This window comes from Equus quagga, chromosome 16 (genome assembly GCF_021613505.1).
Source record: "Equus quagga isolate Etosha38 chromosome 16, UCLA_HA_Equagga_1.0, whole genome shotgun sequence".
Classification (NCBI taxonomy): domain Eukaryota; kingdom Metazoa; phylum Chordata; class Mammalia; order Perissodactyla; family Equidae; genus Equus; species Equus quagga.
In genome coordinates, this window is record NC_060282.1 from 14,270,755 (window position 1) to 14,290,168 (window position 19,414).

General features: G+C 45.7%; 1 long non-coding RNA gene across 1 annotated transcript; it reads right to left on the minus strand.

The window, feature by feature from the left end:
• Window positions 1-1,242: 1,242 nt before the first annotated feature.
• LOC124228152 (uncharacterized) lies at window positions 1,243-6,473 on the minus strand. The gene is made up of 3 exons (XR_006885645.1): window positions 6,341-6,473; window positions 3,677-3,747; window positions 1,243-2,286 (listed from the first exon to the last, which is right to left on the minus strand). It is a non-coding gene; the product is annotated as an uncharacterized LOC124228152 (long non-coding RNA).
• Between the last annotated feature and the right edge of the window lie 12,941 nt (window positions 6,474-19,414).

Below are 19,414 nucleotides of genomic sequence, written 5' to 3' on the forward strand. Positions count from 1 at the left end.
GGGAAGAGAAAGGACAAAATGTAAGGCTCCCACTCATTTGGATAGCATTCAACAATTTTTGGAAGACTCTTCATGTGTATAGTTATGGTAGCCAGCCTCCAGAATGTCCCCAACTGGTCCTTGCTTTCTTGTATTCATGTCTTTATGTCATCCCCTCCATGCTGAATAAAGCTGACTTCTGTAACTCAAGAGGATTTTGCAAAAGATACATGTGACTTCTGAGGCTGGGTCCTAAAAGATGTTGTGGCTTCTGCCTTGCTCCCTCTTGAAATAGTTGCTCTGGAAGAAGTCAGATGCCATGTCATGAGGATGCTCAAGCAGCCTTGTGGAGAGGTCCATGTCACTAGGAACTCATTCTTTTTTTTTTAACTTTTCTTTTGTGGGGTGGGGGGGAGATTAGTCCTGAGCTAACATACACTGCCGATCCTCCTCTTTTTCGCTGAGGGAGATTGGCCCTGAGCTAACATCTGTGCCCATCTTCCTCCACTTTACGTGAGACGCCTGCCACAGCATGGCTTGATAAGCAGTGCATAGGTCTGCGCCTGGGATCTGAACCAGCAAACCCCGGGCCGCCAAAGTGGAGCACACGAACTTAGCTGCTGCGCCACCCGGCTGGCCCCTGAGACCCAGTGTTAATAGCCAGCAGTAGTTATGCTTTCAGATGACTGCAGCTGTGGCTCACAACTGCAACTTCTTCAAAGATCCTGAGCCAAAACCACTCGGCAAGATGTCCCTAAAATCTTGACCCGCAGACACTTTTCGAGATAAGTGTTTATTGTGGTTTTAAGCCACTGTGTTTGTGGGTAATTTGTTATACAGCAATAGACAGCTAATCTAATAATCTCACAACTATTTTCTAGAAGCTTTCTAAAGGCAAAAGAATTTAGACATAGTGGGTTGCTTTTTCTAAAACAGAAAGTATTTTATTGTTCTGTTTTGTTCTACTTCATTACTATAAGTTCATGCCCTGCTTGTTGCAAACAGCTTGGAAAATTCAGGGAAGTGTAACAGAGGGAAAAAAACTCCCTGTGATCTGCAGTGTAAGACAGCAACTGTTAACGGACATGTCCTTACAAGTTTTCATACACACGCAAACACATATTTTAAATTTTTATTCATTTTAATTAAGAAATTCTCAGGCTGAACATGCACAAGGTAAAAACTTCAAACAGTTCACAAAGATATTCAGTGAATGAATATTCTCTCGCAGACTCCCAGTTCCACCCCTTAGAATCAGCCACTATACTTAGGGTCTTGGATAGCCTACCCAACTTATTCTTTGCATATCTAATCATATCACCTGTAAGATAAATTGCTAACAGTAAATGGAGATGTACTGTATTATTTTAAATGCCTACACTTATCCCAACTGTGGATATGTTATAATTACTTAAATTCCATATGGACAGACATTAGACTGCTTCAATTTTTTCAGTATTGTAAGCAATGTCTCAGGAACATCTCTGTACTTACTCATTTTGCGTACTTGTCCGGGTATTTCCTTGGGTACATTTCTATAAGCGGAATTGTTGGCCGAAGTATATGCATTTTAAAACTCCTTCACAACAGTGCATGAGAGATGTGGGATATTATCATCTTCATTTTATAGACCAGGAAACTGAGAATTAGAGAGGTGAAGTGACTTAACCTCCCAAGTCACACAGCTGGTACATGGTCCAAGTCACACAGCTGGCACTGCAACCCACATTTTGGGACTTGAGGTCTCATTGCTTCCTCTGCTATGGCAAATGTCTCAGTGCAGGATGCAGGAGATCCTTAAGAAGAAGAGCCTCGAAGAAGAGCAAATGACTCTCCCATTCCTCAAGCCAGAGCCCTGGGTCCTCGTTCCCTCCTCTGAGCTGTGGGCAGAGAGCCACCTGGCATGTCCTTTTGTGGCTCAAAAAGCAAAGAGCAGAAGGGGGCGGGGCTTCTACAGTGGCAAGAATTGGAGGAGAGTGTGGAATCAATAGTTTGTTGGGAATGGGGGAGTGACTAGAATTCCAGAATCAGGAAATAGTGAAAGATGTCTTCTGAGATCACTCACGGTCCACACCGGTATTCTTTTGGAGTTTCCATTACTACGGGTTCTATTAGCTATGGTACCTGACCGCCTGCTGACTCTCTGAGGTTGAACATCTGGGAAATGATGGGACCGCCAGCACCACTGTGGAAGGGAGTTCAACCTGGGCTGACGCCTCAGGCATGGGGCAATGGTACGTGTGCTTTTTGATCCTCAAGGACAAGAAATTAACTCTGTACTTCTCTTCCATCCCTTCTTCACCCAATCTGAAAGAGAAAGAATATGAGTTATAGAGCTAGACTCCTGAGATATAATCACCAAAACCCTGAGTTGAGTTTTCTCATCTACAAAAATGGGTATATTAGTACCCATCTCTCAGGTTCTTATGAAGGATTCACAAAATCATGTACCTGAAAGAGCCTGGCATAGGATAGGTTAGTGTCCAGTAAATGAGACTTTCTTTCCCTTTTCTTTCCATTCCTGAAGTAGATCTTAGTAACCAGGTTATAGTCTATAATGCCTGAGAAAAGGTAATTTCCAAGTTTTCTTGGATTACCAGCTTTCTCTAGGCTTAAAAGAGGTGTAAATAAAGTAATTATCCTTTTCATACTGGTATATGTGCAAATCTCATGCGAGGGCGTGTCTGTGTGCACACACGTGCACTCACATGCACTCACGCACGCTCATGGCACACACAAAGTAGTCGCCAGCTAGAATTTCCATCAATAACCCGCCCCAGTACCAGTGCCCTTTAGAAGGATCAGAGCAAATGACTTGGGTAATCATAACTGGAAGTAAAACATGACATGTAAGTCCTAATTAACGTTATCCCCAAAGATAACCTGTAAATTATAGGTTTTCCCAAAGACAGGATCAGAGCGCATTTATCCACAGCTTGCGCTGTGGGCTGATAACAAATTGTTATGTTGGCCAGGCACAGAGTCCGGGAGGACTTGACTAGACTCTGAACGAGCCTCGTTAAGCAGAAACTCAGTCCACTTTCTGCCTTCAGCTAGCCGGCTTTGATCCAGAACTCCACATACTGCAGCTTTGTCTGGGGCTTGCTGAGAGTTTTCGCAAGCTTTCGGCCAAGCAACGCTTTGTGGAACCTGTGCCGAGCGACCTGGTCCTGCAGTATTTCTTAATATCAACATCAAATTTGGAAACGCACACTTAGACCGGCTCTGTTCTCTTCTGGGAAACCGGCTTCAGCTGTTAGAAAACACTGTGTGGTTGCTGGATGTCACGTTGACTACCTCATCGGACCAACGTGTGGACTGAGAGAGACAGGCTCCCCCGACTACTGATGGCTCAGGATGTTTATCTCATGGACAAGTGACCTGTGCATTCGCACAAGGCCCTGCACGTACAAGGGCCAACATTTGGTTTAATTTTCTGCTATAGCTGTCTTGAAATTCTTAATATTTGAACAAGGGGTCCAGTGTGTTCATTCTGCACGGGGTCCTTCAAATTATGTGGGCAGTTCTATCGACCTCTTTGGGCCTTTGCACATACTGTTCCCCGTCTGAAATGCTTTTCTCACCTTCCCTGCCTTGGGAATCCCTAATTTCTCTCTCCTTCTTCCCTTCCTTCCTCCTTCCTTTCTAGTTTTCTTCCTTCTTTAAATACTTCTTGAATCCCTGCTTTGGGCTCTACCTTGTGCCAGGGGTCAGGATTTCTAGCGTAGCCAAGACCGAAGCAGTCCTTTTTCTTGTGGAGTTTGTAGTCTGGTGAAGGAAGTAGACAAACAAAATCACAAGGAAACAAAAAAATCAGTTACGAATTATGGTCATTGCTGTGAAGGAAACATACAAAGCGCTGAAAAAAGAATCACAACCATGGGGGTCGGAGGACAGGAAGCCCCTTGGGGAGGGTGGTCTGTGGTTGTAGGTAAGGCTCCACAGAAGCATCCCCTTACTCTCCACTCTCAGAAGGGCTGGTCACGCTCGCTTTGAGCCCAGTCTGAACCTCATGCCTTGTTCGTTTCTCTATTATTGTGCTGGCCACACTTAGTGGCGATTATATGTGGGTACGTCCATCTCCTCTACTGGAGCATGAGTTACGAGTTGCATGAGGACTGAGACCATGTCGTAAACATTTACATCTCCCCAAATTCTTGGTAGGTGTTTAAAAGATGCTGAACAATGTCAGATGCTTTGTAACTCTACATCAGTGGTTCTCAGAGGAGACGAGGGGGTGATTTTGCTCCCCAAGGGACATTTGGCAATGTCTGGAGGCATTTTTGATTGCTGTGACCGGGGTTGGCAGGGGGGGGGCTTCTGGCATCTAGTGGGAAGACGTCAACCCCAGAACATCCTACAATACACAGGACAGCCCCACAACACAGAATCACCCAGCCCCCAATGTCAATAGTGCTCTACCCTCTGCAGATCACACAGAATTACATACATGGAGAACAATTTTAAAATATTAGCTGGCATCACCCATACCCTGCTTTCCGGCAGGCCCACACTAGAGAGGTTCTTCAGGAAGCCCCTCAGAGGCAGCCCCACACCTGTTCTTAGACACTTCACAGTGTCTCGCAGCCCCGAATTTCCACCTGTGATTTCACGAGATCGTGTATGTTACGTTCCTTGGCAAGGCCCGGTCAGCCGTGATTTCCTCTTAGCCAGCCCTTTCTGCCCGGCTTCCTTCTGACCTAACGTTCTCCTGATGCAGCTAAAATCCATTTCCTCAGCAGCAGATATTTCTGAGCTCCCCAGGTCACCCAGGAACATGATTGAGCAAGTTCAAGAGCAAATAGCTGCTGAAGGCATTTTGAGTTGAGGAAGGAAGGAAGTAAAGTTCGGTAAGAGCACTTGCTAAGGGCAGAGCGCTTTTCCCGATATAATCCTCAACATGAAGCTTCAAGAGAGGTATTATTAGTGCCCCTGCTCACACGCTTCTAAAAAAGAAGAAACTGAGGCACAGTAATTCTTGCAATGGTCGATCTGGCATTGAAATCCAGATTTTTTATGATGCTAATGCATAAGCTTTTTCTGTCACTGATGTTCTCAAGCTATGCTGCTCATATTTTTATTATTTTCTTCCTTCATTTCAAAGTGGATGTGAAGTACCTAACAGATATATATTAGACCGAAGGAAGGAATAAGTAAAGAAATCAGGGTAAGGAAAACAAGAAAGGGAAAAATAATGAGAAGAAAAATAAAACGAAGCCAAGGACAAGGTTACTACTGAAAATAAGTACCATAAAGTCTTACAGATTTGCTACAGTTGGACGTTAATTTGACTCTGAGCTTCCTAGCAGCCAAGGCAAAGAGGGAAATAGCATCTGTTAATTTTCTCCTAATGCTTTCAGAGCTTAAAATAAAATGAATATATTAAAATTAAGGTTATAATCTCAGCCTCCAATAAGAAGAGCTATCTTGACACTTTTGCTGAGGAAGCCTGGCCCTGAGCTAACATCCGTGCCCATCTTCTTCTACTTTATATGTGAGATGCCTACCATAGCACGGTGTACCAAGCTGTACCGTGTCCACACCCGGGATCTGAACCGGCAAACCCCGGGCCGCTGAGAAGCGGAAGGTGCTGTGTCACCAGGCCGGCCCCGCAGTTGTAGACTTTTATCCCAGGCACAGGGATGCAAAGGTAAATAAATCCAGCAAAAAACTTAAGGACAGCTGAAAATTCAAATATTGCTCACGTCATTCATGACATGTATCTACGTTAAAAGTAAATATAACTGGAGTATGACTAAACAGATTTGGTATGGAGAACTTTAAAAACCGGAGAGAGACCACTCTTGTTCAACTATCAGTACTCTTCTCTCTCCTTCACAGCACCCTATCGCTCTGTTTCTCCATTCTTCCTCTCTCCCAGGCAATTTACCACACCACAATAGCATCAGAAAAACGGCTAACGTTTCCTGAACACCACTACAGGCACTGTGACTTTCCTGTTTCCAGGGACCACAGGAAGAGAAAGTTACGATTTATTGTGATCTGTGTAAAGACAGAAGTCAGCTTGAGCCCAGGGGTTCCCAAACTGGGGTGCAGATACCAGCATGGTATAGCAGTTTAACCTGCTTAAGCTTCCTCAGTTGCAAGAGGGCTGCTGTAACAGGAAGTGCCCCACTGGGTGGATATAATTTAAGATCCCATCATACGTGTGAACACGTCCAGCCTGGCTGATAGCAAACAACTCTCTTAGCTTCCACTTCTTGTTTGTTATCTCTTTCTCTTCTGGTTTCCCCTTCCTTGAGCCTCTACAGGCCCTTGGATGCATTAGAAGATGATGACTTTCTTTTATAATGCAAAGAAATTGGCAAGCTATCTCGTAAATGCTGTTGGGCGCACTCACCATTCTATGGAGTCTCTGGGTCGGAGAGGACTTAACCCATCGTCTCATCCATCTACCAGTCTGATGTGTGATGGTCAGCCTTCTTTCTCTTTTTCCCACCGGCCTGGCTCTCTCAACAGCCATCAGGACATTCTCTGAAACTGAGCATTCCCTGCTAAGGTAGGACCCTCAGTGTTCTCCTGAGTTCTGTTTCTTCGTGATTTCCTCCCTGCTCAGCTCTTGGCAGCTCCAGCCTGTACTTTCCCTGTGTGCTTTGGGCTTGGCGGCTGTGTACCTAAGGAAAGTTTAAACACCACTGACTTCCTTCCTGCCCGCCTGCCTCCCTGCTGTGAGCCTGTCATACTTCTGTTGGCATCCCATCCGAAGCAGAGCCAATATTCTGAATAATGACCTAGAGTTCGTGCCAGCTGGTGAGGTCACTGCGCCAACCCCCGAATTTGACAAGTCGGGGACTTGAGTTCAGGTACTACTGGGACATGGGATGGGGCTGGACATAAAATTCTTCTCCTTGGCAATCTTCATTGTCCTCCTTCTTTATGGGGCTAATTAATATTTTTCTAGCTTACAGAAAATGCTTGTTTGATACAACTTCAAGTCAGCCTTTCCAACCAAATTGCCTCCCACAAAGGCATTTTATATGGAAATATTAGAGCCATAGGAGACTGTGGAAATGGGAAAATGAGTGAGTGAGCATTATATGTTTCTCATTGGAACATATTTAACAAGTTCTCATTCATCCCACAGCTTTTATTGATCATCTTCTATATGCCAGTCACTAAGCAGGTTCTGAAGATACAGAGGGGACAAGAAAGACATGATCTTTACCTAGAAGGACTGACAGCCTGGAAAGACCACCAAAAAATAGACCATCTCTGGGATATGAAGAGTCAACCGGAAGTAGGTGCCCTGGTCCCGACAGCTCCAACCTGGATGACATCCCTTTACTGACCCAGTCCAGGCCTCCTGAGTGTCCTAATTCTTTACAATCCAGTTACTCTCATCGCCTCCTTTCAGATCTCAAAGGATTTGAAAGAATTTTGATTTCATCCCATCTAAAATGAGTTCCCTCTGGCAAGAATGAAGAATGCTGTAGTGGACTTTTACCCCAAGCACAGGGATGCAAAATAAATAAATCCAATTCCTGTTTTCAAGAGGTCACAGTCTAGAAGAGAAAATTACGATTTACTGTGGTCTGGATAAAGCTCGAGGTAAGTTTGAGCCCAGGGGTTCCCAAACTGGAGTAGAGATACCAGTACAGAAATATAACTTGATTTTAGATGGGACACACGTTTTTAACAGCAATAATCATGTCAGTGTATTTTTAGTGAGTATACGAAAAAAATATATAAGCAACACCTCAGTCCTGTTGATGAAAATAATCCATAACCAATCTAAAAATGAAAATTTGGGTGAGTTTATTCTGAGCTGAAATCTGAGGACCATGGCCCAGGGCCTTTCTTCCCGAAGGAAGAAAGTGCACCAAAGAAGTGAGGTATACAGAGTGGTCATATACCCCCAAACAGGATGTTTCACATGTGATTGAAATGTCCCTCCCACAATAGTCACAGATTGCCCTGTCTGCACAGCGCTTGATGGACACAGCAGGTAGTGGGTCTGCTATCTCGGAGGGCGTAGCAGGAGGCAAGTCTATTGTCTCGAGCTGGGTGGTCACAGGTGAGCGCAGCAATCGGTTCCAAGCCTAACGAAAGATGCTAAATCCTTAAGGGAATGCCAATGTTGGGAGGGGGAGGGAAGTTGCACCTTTATCTCAAGGGCCTTTGTTCTTGCCATAGGGAATATCTAAAGCAGATATAGAATGGGTGCTCAACAGCCACAGTCAGGCCCTTTTGGAAAGACAAGGTCAGGCCGAATTAGGTTTATACCAAATGGCTTCCTCATATTCTCCAATATATCCTATTGCTTGCCATTTTTATTTGTCAGTCCCATGAAATGTTTCCATTTTCCTTCATTCATTCATTCAACAAATATGTAGTGATGGTTACTCTGTGCCTGGCACTGTTCTAGCCTCTAAGCACCCAGAAATGAACAAATAGCTGAAAAATCCCTGTCCTCAAAGCTTTTCCATTAAATTCAAAGAAATTATTTCAATTTAAAAAGTGAGATGATTTAAAGGAAGAAATCCGCAGATAAGCCAGCTCCACCACTCTCTCCACAGGTGACCTCGGACAAGTTTCTTGACCTCCTGTGCCTCAGTTTCCTTATCTGCAAAACAGGAATATTAGTAGTGTCTTCCTCCCTAGGGTTGTTCTGCCCTTCATGTGAGTGCACAGTGTGAAATGCATACAGTGCCTGGAACACAGTAAGCCCCATGTAAGGGTTTGTGGATTTTTTTTAAGTACACGAAAAAACTTCTGAAGATGAAACAATGACTCAGTTCTGGGAAGCTCGGACTAGGACATCTTCCCAGGCACCTGGAGAACTCGCTAAGATGCATATTTCCCAGGCTCCATCCTAGAGATCCTGACTTAGTAGATTTGGGGCAAAGCCTAGGTTTTAAGTCTCTCACTCACTACCCTGAGGGTGAACCACCAGGGGCTGCTTTAGGGTTCAGATAAAGACTCCTTCAGGGTGGGGTGGGTGACGAAATGCCTTCCTGGGTGCTCTGATGCCTTGAAGGACAAATAGTTAGGTTCAGGGGGCGGTGCTTGGCACAGGGAATGGCAGGTGCAAAGAGGCCAGAGAGAACTGGTTCGTTTGTGAAACTTCAAGATATTTACCAGGATTGGGATGTCCTGTATGCGAGGCTGTTAGTTGACTCCGATTTGAGGACACACCAGGGCTTGCTGTCCTCAGTCAGCACAGGAACATGCTGAATCAAGTTCAGTGGAAACCTGCCAAAGAGGAGCTTTTTGAAATTGTGGGAAGTTTACATTTTAGGGCTTAAATTACTGCACCCAGAAGCCCAAAGTAGCTGCTATCAGAAAAACTGATTCCAAGAGACTCTGACAATGATGCACAGGCTCTCATTTTGACTGCAAGGTTCTCTTTCAACAGCCACTCCACCCCAGCAGTGATTTCAGAGGAGACGGAAACATGAAGAGTCTGCTTAACTCCTCAAACTCAATGGTCTTATACATTTTCAGGAAGGTTGGCTGGGAAGCAGTTTGAAAGAATATGAAATCCAAGGGTCCCTTCCATCACCCCAGTGTGATGAAGAAAAAGTGCCCTGGCATCTGATGGACATAGGTCCAACTTTTTTTTTTTTTTCTGCTTTTTTTCCTCAAATCCCCCGGTACACAGTTGTATATCTTAGTTGCAGGTCCTTCTAGTTGTGGGATGTGGGACGCCACCTCAACGTGGCCTGACGAGCCGTGCCATGTCCGCGCCCAGGATCCGAACCCTGGGCTGCTGCAGTGGAGCGCGTGAACTTAACCACTCGGCCACGGAGCCGGCCCCTAGGTCCAACTTTTGATTCCATCTTGAAGTAGCTGCGTGACCTTGGGCGAACTACACAGTTGCTCGAGACCTCAGCATTGTCATCTGTACGAGGAGAATCATGTCAAGAATGAGTGACATGATGTGTGTGAAGTTTTGGGCACAATTCTTGGCTGGTAGTAAAAAGCTCATGAAGTGACCACATGCTATTAATTTTTAATCAGAAAAAGTGAACTGGCATCCAGAAACTAAAGAAAGAGGAAGACACAGCAATGAGGAAACGTTGCACTTGGGACTTGTGGAGAAAAAAAAATCGGAAGGGTGTGTGGCTAAGAGAAGATATTTGACTAAGGGCTGCAAATTTAGTTTGGCTTTCTGGAGGATGCAATGGCTCTGCACCCTAAAAGCAAAGGGGAAAGAAAGCCTTGATTGGGGTGGGGGAGCTTGGAGTGAGGAGGTTGAGGCACGGAATGGGGAGAGTTCCTCACCTCGGGAATGCATGCACACACACACCCCTCCCCCAGAACTGCCTGCCAGTCCAGCCATTCGTGCTGGAAGGGGGAAGGAAAGAGAAGAGGAGGCGAGGGTGGGTGGACAGCAGGAAGAGACAACCCTGCAAAAAAGGGAAGAAAGGGGCTTGCGTATGGTTTGCTCGGCAGAGGGCTAGGAGCAGACACAAACCCGGCCTCCCTTGAACTGAACTCATGGCTGCCCTCGCTCAGGTCCATCCTGGTGAGCGGGTCCAACCAGGATCATTGGGAGCCTACTGTGTGGACTCCCCAGTTTCGGCACTGAGAGCAGAGTGGCTCTATGTCACAAATCCAGCCCTGGAGGTGCTTATCCATCCGCACTGGGCTGAATCGTGTCCCCTCAGAATTCATGTCTACCAGGAACCTCAGAATGGGACCCTGTTTGGAAATAGCGTGTTTGTAGACGTAATGATTAAGATGAGGTCATATTAATTTAAGGTGGGCCCTAAATCCAATGACTAGTGTCCTTATAGGAAGAAGAGAGGAGGCACAGAGACACACACAAATACAGGGAAGAAGGTGATGTGAAGACAGGGGAAGAGACTCCTGGGATAAGCGAGTGTTGATGGCAGTTTTGAAAGACTGGCAGAACTCTCGAAAAATCACATGGGAGGGGCAGGCCCCATGGCCGAGTGGTTAAGTTTGCAGGTTTCGCTTCGGAAGCCCAGGGCTTCCCCAACCGGATCCTGGGTGCGGATGGCAAAGCTCATCAGGCCACGCTGAGGCGGCGTCCCACATGCCACAACTAGAAGAACTCACAACTAGGGTATACAACTATGTACTTGGGGGATTTGGGGAGAAAAAGCAGGAAAAAAAAAAAAAAGCTTGGCAACAGTTGTTAGCTCAGGTGCCAATCTTTAAGAAAAAAAAAAGTCACATGGGAGAATGTTGGGTACCTCTGCTATTCTTTGTGTTCTAATTCGGACTCTCCCACTCATTTCCTCTGAGATCTGACCCTACCTGAGGCTGAGTTTCCTCATCTGTGAAACGGCCATCCTACAGCCTGGCGTGCCTGGGACACCCAAAACAAATCACGACAACAGCCGCTCCCTCTCAGAGGGGTCGTGGTTTGTATTAAAAAAATATATTGAGGGGCTGGCCCCATGGCCAAGTGGTTAAGTTCGCGCGCTCTGCTGCAAGTGGCCCAGTGTTTCGTTGGTTCGAATCCTGGGCATGGACATGGCACTGCTCATCAAGCCACGCTGAGGCAGCGTCCCACATGCCACAACTAGAAGGACCTACAATGAAGAATATACAACTATGTACCAAGGGGCTTTGGGGAGAAAAAGGAAAAAAATAAAATCTTTAAAAAAAATATATATTGAGATGGGTTTTATTGTCTACTTTTCAAATATGAAATTATTATGTCCTACTAAATATCCTTTTCAAACAACAATTTCCCTGGAGATTCTGATACTCAGCTTTACTTGCTCTCGGGGGGTTCCCTGATTGAGAAGTGGGCTTTGTACTTGAATGGAGTGTCTCTGAGTTATTCCCAGACAATCCAGCCAAGGGTTTTAGAACAGGGCCTCTGGAGTTGGATGGAATTGAGTTTATAGCTAAGGTCTGCCACCTACTAGCCATGGGACCTTGGCAATTCATTTACCACGCCCCACACCCTCATTTTGAGGGCCAGTTTTTCCTTAATGCAATGGAGCCGATAATAGCGCATAACCCGTAGAATTGTTGAGATGATTAAATGGTATATGTAAAACCCTTAGCACAATACCTGCTACAAAATAATGATTTCTTAAATGGGAGTTAAAAAACAACCTAAGAATTCCACTTAAGCTGTGCAAAGTTTATTTGGGTTTGAAAGGAGGAAGTAATTCTACATTATAAGAGTGGAGACGCCACAGGATCCAGAAGGCCCGCTATCGGCTGTGTTGGTGGGCCTGAACCCCGGTACAGATTATCCCTAATCGCAGATAATCGAAGAACAAAATATGCAGCTGACGAGATGGGACTCAGAAGATGTTACTGTCCAGGATTTGGTCGTATTTATATCTCGTTATGACTTTCAGTTTCCTGTTTCTTTTGGAGAAGACATGAAGAAGGGCCCGTCCTGCAGGGCCTTTTAGTTGCAAGAAACAGAAGGTCCTACTGACTGATTTAATCCTAAACAGAATTTTCTAGAAGGAATTGGAGAGTTCCCAGAACTGATGGAGACCTGAGAAGCCAGAGTGGAGACAGACTTGACACAAACAATGCCAAACTCTCTACTGTGCCAGACAGTTCGGTCTCTCTGGGGACAGTGACCAGAAAGAAATGCTCGCATCTCTACATTCTGTCCTTGAGTTATCCAATTAAGTCCTGAGACAAAAAGTTGGCTTAGTCTCTGTGCCTAGAAGAGGGCAGGGCACTCCCTTAGGGGTACCAAGACCACCCATATTGGCTAAGAGGAAATTCCACAAGGAGATGGGAGTGCATTACCCAAAGAAGATGCAAAGATGCTGGTAGCCCCAAAGCCACAGGGGATCCCTAAAAGTGGGCCTGAGAAACTCGAGTCACTATCCTGACCTGCTCCTGAATGTCTGTGAGCTCCGCATACAACCTTCTCCTGCCTGGCCCTCAGCTTTTTCATCTGAAAAATGAGATGGTCAGCCCAGGGCTATTAGGGGCCATTCTATCCAGAATATTCTCTGATCTCTGGCAGCTCCCACTTCTCTGTATCTCCCATTTCCTTGTGTTGAAACCTCCCACCCGTAAGGTCACAAGTGACTGACTTCTTCAAGTTAGAGACCTGTTTCTGAAGAGCCAGATTGCTGGCGAAATCCCACAGGCCAGAGCAGGAGGCATTCCACGACAGCGTTTCCAATTTATTGTGGACAAGGCAGCAGTCTCGGTACCCGGGAGGGAGGGAGATCCGTGAGGAGAGGGAAACGACAGTCTAGTCTGTTGAGAAGAGAGAGGTGGGTCCGCCAGGCTCCTGGAGAAGCAACCTCAGGAGTCCTGTCTGGACTGAGTGGACCTGGTGGTGGTTCAGGGGCAGAGGCGCAAAGATGTGGTTCTTGTCCGACGGCAGGCTTCACACTGTGGAGCTATGGACCTCAGAAGGGCTGCCACACGTCACGGGATGCTTCTCTCACACTTCATCTGGGAGCCGTCCAGAGTCACCCAGGGTACTTTGTTGAAAGTTCAAAGCAGCAGAAACAGCCTTAAAAAATGTTAGAATCAAAGTAACACGCCGTGCACCTTAAACTTACACAGCGTTATGTGTCAAGTTTATTCAATTAAAAAAAATGTTACCCTGTCCTCATGGTTCTGAGGCTTAAGGACTTTCAGAAGGATGATAGGGCCGGCCCGCTGGTGTGGCGGTTAAGTTCGCACGTTCTATTTGGGCGGCATGGTGTTCACCAGTTCGGACCCTGGGTGTGGACCTACACACCGCTTATCAAGCCATGCTGTGGCAGGCTTCCCACGTATAAAGTAGAGGAAGATGGGCACGGATGTTAGCTCAGGGCCAGTCTTCCTCAGCAAAAGAGGAGGATTGGTGGCAGATGTTAGCTCAGGGCTAATCTTCCTCAAAAAAAAAGAAAGGATTGTAGCAGTGTGATATGGAAGGTAAGGAGTTCGCTGCTCTGACACTGCCTTGCTATATGACCTTGAGAAAGTTACCTGATGACTCTAAATCTCAGCATCCCAAAATGTATGATGAGGAAGTAAGTGATTTCATCTCACAGGGATGTTGTGAGCTAAAATGAAACAGGCGAACAACCTGGTGAATGAGAAGGATGTCACTGTGCTTGGCTGTTATCAGCTACCATGAACAAGATAAGCAGGAAAAAGGGAACCAAGGGAGCAGAGATCAGGGAGGGCTTCCCTGAAGAGGTGACATTCAAAATGACACAGGGAAGTGTGTGTGACGAACATCATTTAGGCAGAGGGAAGAGCAAGAGCAGAGATCCAGAGGAAAGAATGTGCCTGGCGTTTCAGAAAAAATGCAAATTGCTTCAAGAAAGTTGTAGCCTGTATCAGAGGGAGTGATGTGGTGGCAGGCTGGACAGGTAAGGTGGGGGCACATCATAGACAGGTACAAAGATATTTGCACTTTACAGTCAGAACTAGGAGAGCCACTAAATTCTTGTACATCAGAAGTGATCTGATCAGTTGTCTTTTGAAAAAGACTACTCTTGTGCCTTTGGGGAGACTAGATTAGAGGCAATGAGATGCTACTGCAGAGACCCAGGCAAAAGATGAAAAGATGATGCTGGGAAGAAAGAGGGTGGTAGCAGTGGACAAAGAGACACATGGACAGAGCTGAGTGGTGTTTAGGAGATAGAATCTGAAGGACTTGGTGATGCCTTAGAAATGGAGGATGAGGAAAGGGGAGGAAGAAAAGGAAATTCTCACTTACTGAACCTGTGCTGGACCACTTCTTATATTATCTCATTTAATTCTTTCAAAAGCCCTGGCAGAGAGGTACCATCCCCACATACTCGCAGCCACTCCTTTATTTCCTTTTCCCCTTGCAAATTTGGAAAGTCAAGCTCAGAGTGGCAAAGTCATTTGCCCTGGGTCATGCAGCCAGCTGGTGGCACAGGCAGATAGAAACTCGAGTCTGTGGGACTTCAGAAGCCAGGTTCCTTTAGCTATGACATTAGTCTCCAAATCTATGTCTTCATCTCTCTCACTTGTGGAACTGTTTAAAAATACAGGATGCTAAGCCCCATCCTCTGGACATTCTGAGTATCTCTGAGGTGGATCTTTTATAAAAAAAATCCTCGGGTGTTTTTGAGAATTAGTCAGGTTTTTAAAACATCCGGGTTCTTCCAAACTTAGCACCACAATTATGCAGTGAGTCCATCTAGGGGACACCTGTTCTTTTTGCGTGCCCATCTTTACCTTTTTGGAATTGTCTTTCCCCTGCTGGATGGGGTTGTCAATCAACCTGAGGTCCCAGGAGGGGGGCTGGGAACCAAGCTGAGCAACCAGCCTCAAAGTGGGCATGTGACCCCAGGAGACCAATCACAATCTTTTCTGAGGCTCTCCCTTGGGGGAAGGAGAGATTTTCTCTCTTCAGCAGCCTATGTTAACCTATAGGTACTGGCAGCCATCCTCACCCTGGGTTGGGAGGTTGTAACTGTGATGAACATATGGGAAGAATCCTGAAACTGCTGTTTGAGCCCCTAGATGCGATCGCCTCTGGGCTTTTTCAGTTACATAAGCTACTGTATACCTTTTTTTTTACCTTTGCCGGTTTCAGCTGAGTTTCTGTTGCTTGTAACCTACAGATCCTGACAGACTTGGAGAAGCTGTTGCTGAGGCTGTTGCTGTCTGGAATGAATTAGGTAGAAATCAGAGTGGGGGATAGATTTAGCATGGGTTGAGCACAGAGGATAGGATTGAATGGGTGGAAAAGATTGATGACCTCGGGAAGTAGAAACTTAAAAATATGTGGCAAACACACGCATTCGTTCATTCATTTCTCGCAATTTTCTATACTAGATTCTGCACCTGCCCTACAGGGTACAATGACAAAGGAGAAAGCCACAGCCCTTGTCCTCCAGGAGTTTAGAGTCTAGCAAGGCAGAAAGAGAATTAAGCAGGTTATTTCTACACAGATGAACATGACCTGTGATAGAACAGGAGTGGAGAGCTCTGGGAGCCTAGAGGAAGAGACCTGGCCTGGCCTCTGATGTCACTACCCGGAAGAGACACGCTCTGGAGGAGTGGTCATGTTGCAGTTCGTCCCTCGGATCACTCACAGTCCACACACAGCTGCGGGCCTTTAGAGGTCCAGGCAACATGGTTGGCACCAGGCAGACAAAGATGGAAGCTGACCTCAAGATGCCTACATCTGGCTACATCACTCCTTTTCTCTGATTCTCTCCCTCTCAACTCCATCCCATTAGTATACAAACTAATTATCTCTTGATCTTCAAGAAGAGAAAATCAAAATCCACTCAAGCAAATCAAACCAAATATATTTCCTTGTCTTTCCTTTATGGATTCATCTTTTTCCTTATCTTCAGAGCTACCTTCTTGAAAAGGGTATTGAAAAACTTTGTCTCCACTTGGCCTCCTACTCACGTTCAATGCCCATCACACCATTAAAATGGCTCTTCCTTCAGCCATTCATCAAGGAATTATTGAGTTGCCATTAGATACCGGGTATTTATATTGGCACCGAGTGAGGATTTGTTCGTGGACAGGACTGATGTGGTTCCATTCCTCAAGGCAAGATGGAGTATCTGCATAAAGAGCAAGGAGTGTTAGGACAGGCAATCGTAGTCTCCTACAGAATCTTGTCTAGTGGTCATAGAATACCAGAAGATGAGCCATGAAGAAAGAATAAGAACATACCAGGCTGGTGGGCATGGTGTTGTTGGTGAATCAACAGTGTTTTGAGCAGAGGGAACAAAGTGTCTGAGAAAGCTCACAGGAGATAGAGAGACCAGAGTAACAAGACCTTCGAGTCAGCAGAAGCCAGCATATGTGGGACCTTGGAGGTGTAGGATGGCTTTGGACTTCATCCAGAGGGTAGCAGGAACTCTTGAAGGGTTTTAAGCAGGAGAGGAGCTTACTGACTTGTGATTCAGGAAGATCACTGGGGTGGGAGAGATGGAGAAGGCAGTGGTTCTCAAACTTCATCAAGCTCTAGGGGGCTTGTTAAAACACAGTTGCCTGGGCCCCATCTCCTGAGATTCTAATTCAGGGGGGACTAAGTGTTTGCATTTGTAACGAATTCATGGGTCATGTTGATGCCAGTGGCCCAGGAAACACCCTTTGGGAACTCCTGGAGAAGGTCTTGCAGGAGGGCAGGGTTCTGGGGGAGTGATTAGGCAGCTGTCTTAAGTGATGGATTGGATGAAGGGAATGAGGAGAGTGAGGATCCTGGGTGGATGGGGAGGAGGTGTGGCCAAGAAGATGCCTCCATATTGCTAAGTCCAATGGACCATTCTCTGTGCATCCGGTTGTACCTCTTGCTGCCTTCGACACCACTGATAGAAGGGCTTCCGTTACACAGTTTCCTCCTAGTTTCCCTCCATCCCTCTGATGACATCTTCTCTTTTGGTTCCTCTCCCAGCATTTCCTGGGCTCCATCCTTGATTCCATTTTCCCTGGAAGAAGGGAGGTGGGGTCTCCAGCACTGCTCAGAGCTTCAACTCCCCCTCCTACATAGTAAGCACTCTGAAAACGTTTGTAAAATAATGTAGAGACGACTTGCCAGTTTTCTTTGCCCCCTACAGTCTATAGGGCTAGGACCTTATCTATCTCCTTTATCTTGGCATCCTTCCCACCCTCAGTCCACCGTGGGCACACAGTAGATACTCAACAGACATTAACAAGTGAATGAATTCCTCCTCTCACCATTTTGCCAGCTCTGTGAAAGCTGGCAGAAAGCTTGAGATTAATCTCTCAAAGTTTCAATCTTCTTATGTGTGAAATGGGGATTAGAAATAGAATTTGCCTCCCAAGAGCTGCTTTGGGGATGAAATAAGATAATGCAGGTAAAGTGTTTAGCACACAGTAAACATTAACTACTACTATTGTTGTTTTTATTGTTGGTACTTGTGTGACTTTGTGAGAGCTGTTGAACTTGTCTAAACTTCAGTACTGTCATGTTCAACAGTCACTCTCCAGCCGGGCCATTGGGAGGGTCCTGTGAGATGGAGGGTCTGGCAGATAGTAGGTGTGTAAGAAGGTTAATTCTCTCTCCCCGAGCTCTCCCCTCTCCCACCCTATAGACCCCTGACTGCAGTGGAGCATTTTATCCCTTGCTGGGCTGACTGGGTGACAATGGGAAGAAAGCGTTAGGACTTGTGGCTGAGCTCCCAGGCATTGTTTAAAAACAAAGAACATTCTTTTTAACCTCAGAAGATCTATATCCCATTAACACTCCCTCCCCTCAACTGTGTCTTCCTAAAGAGCTTAATGTCGACCAATACAAACGAAATGAAATGAAAAACAAAATAGGAAATTAACTCAGAGTCATTTAGAATGACGAAACTCTTTTTGGCCTGTTTCCCAAGCTTTTTGCCAGATTTTCTTAAAGACCAGCAGAGAACTCTACTTATATATCCACGCTTTGAGTAACCTAAGTATCAGGCTGGCATTGTGAAAACTGTGTTCATCTAAAAATTTGATGGATTGTTTTTATAATGTGGATCTCCTTTGTTGCCTCCAAATGGCAGCATAAAATAACACTTCCTTCCTCTTTATACATTCCATTCCTAATAAAACCACCCCAGGGATTCCCGTGGGGTAGTCATCAATTCCTGGACAGTGTCCTGGTAAAAGGCATAGTCAGTATTCTCTTATTCCTTCCTGTGTATTCCTGACCAAATTGTGGGCTCCTCCTGTCCATCTCTTGATTATTGTTATCTACAAAGTACATTGCACAACGGCACAGACCCTGGGGACTCTCTGGATTGGCTCTGAGGACTAATTTGTGTTAGGGTCAAGATCAGCCTGACTTTCTGGAAAGAGGTTGGCATCTGTGCTGTTTTCATAAACGGTTCCCTGGCTTCGTAAACCAAAGAGGGGGGCCTAAGAGTTAGTTGGAATGGTTCCCTTCCATCCCCACAGCCAAGCTCTGCATCCCTAAAGTTGTTTCCTGATAATTTGGAATGGGGAGTTGTTTTCCTAGTGAGGAACACTCTTTCCTATTCCACGGGCCTGTCCATACTTAGTGATGCAAACTAACACTTTCCCTGTTCCCAAGTGAGTCACTCCAGGGCTGCTCTCCAGCCCACAAAGGGGCAAAGAGTGAATCGTTTAAGATCTCCCCACTTTAGTAACGCTTTGAACTACTCACCTTCTGTGGATTGAATCTCCCTTTGAATTTAGGATATAGGGTGTGACAGCTTGAAGCTATTAGGGTGGGACTTAGAACCCAAAATAAAGGATCAAGAAAAAGACATTAAGGGCTTGAACAAATTACTCGAGGGGTCAGAGCCAAAGACAGTAATTATTTATTGACTTATGGGTGGTGGTGCTGGCGGTGATGGATTAACAGCCCAAAGAGAGTAGAGGGATCTGAAGATCTACTCTGAGCTGAGACAAAGGGATAATTAGAACCACAATAGCAACTTCCATTTACCTATGTGGTAACGTTCTAGTTTCTGGTTCAGGCTGTGGGTTTTCAAAGGCTTATAATTAATAATATCACAGCCAAAAGTGCCTTTTCATGTTCTAATGATGA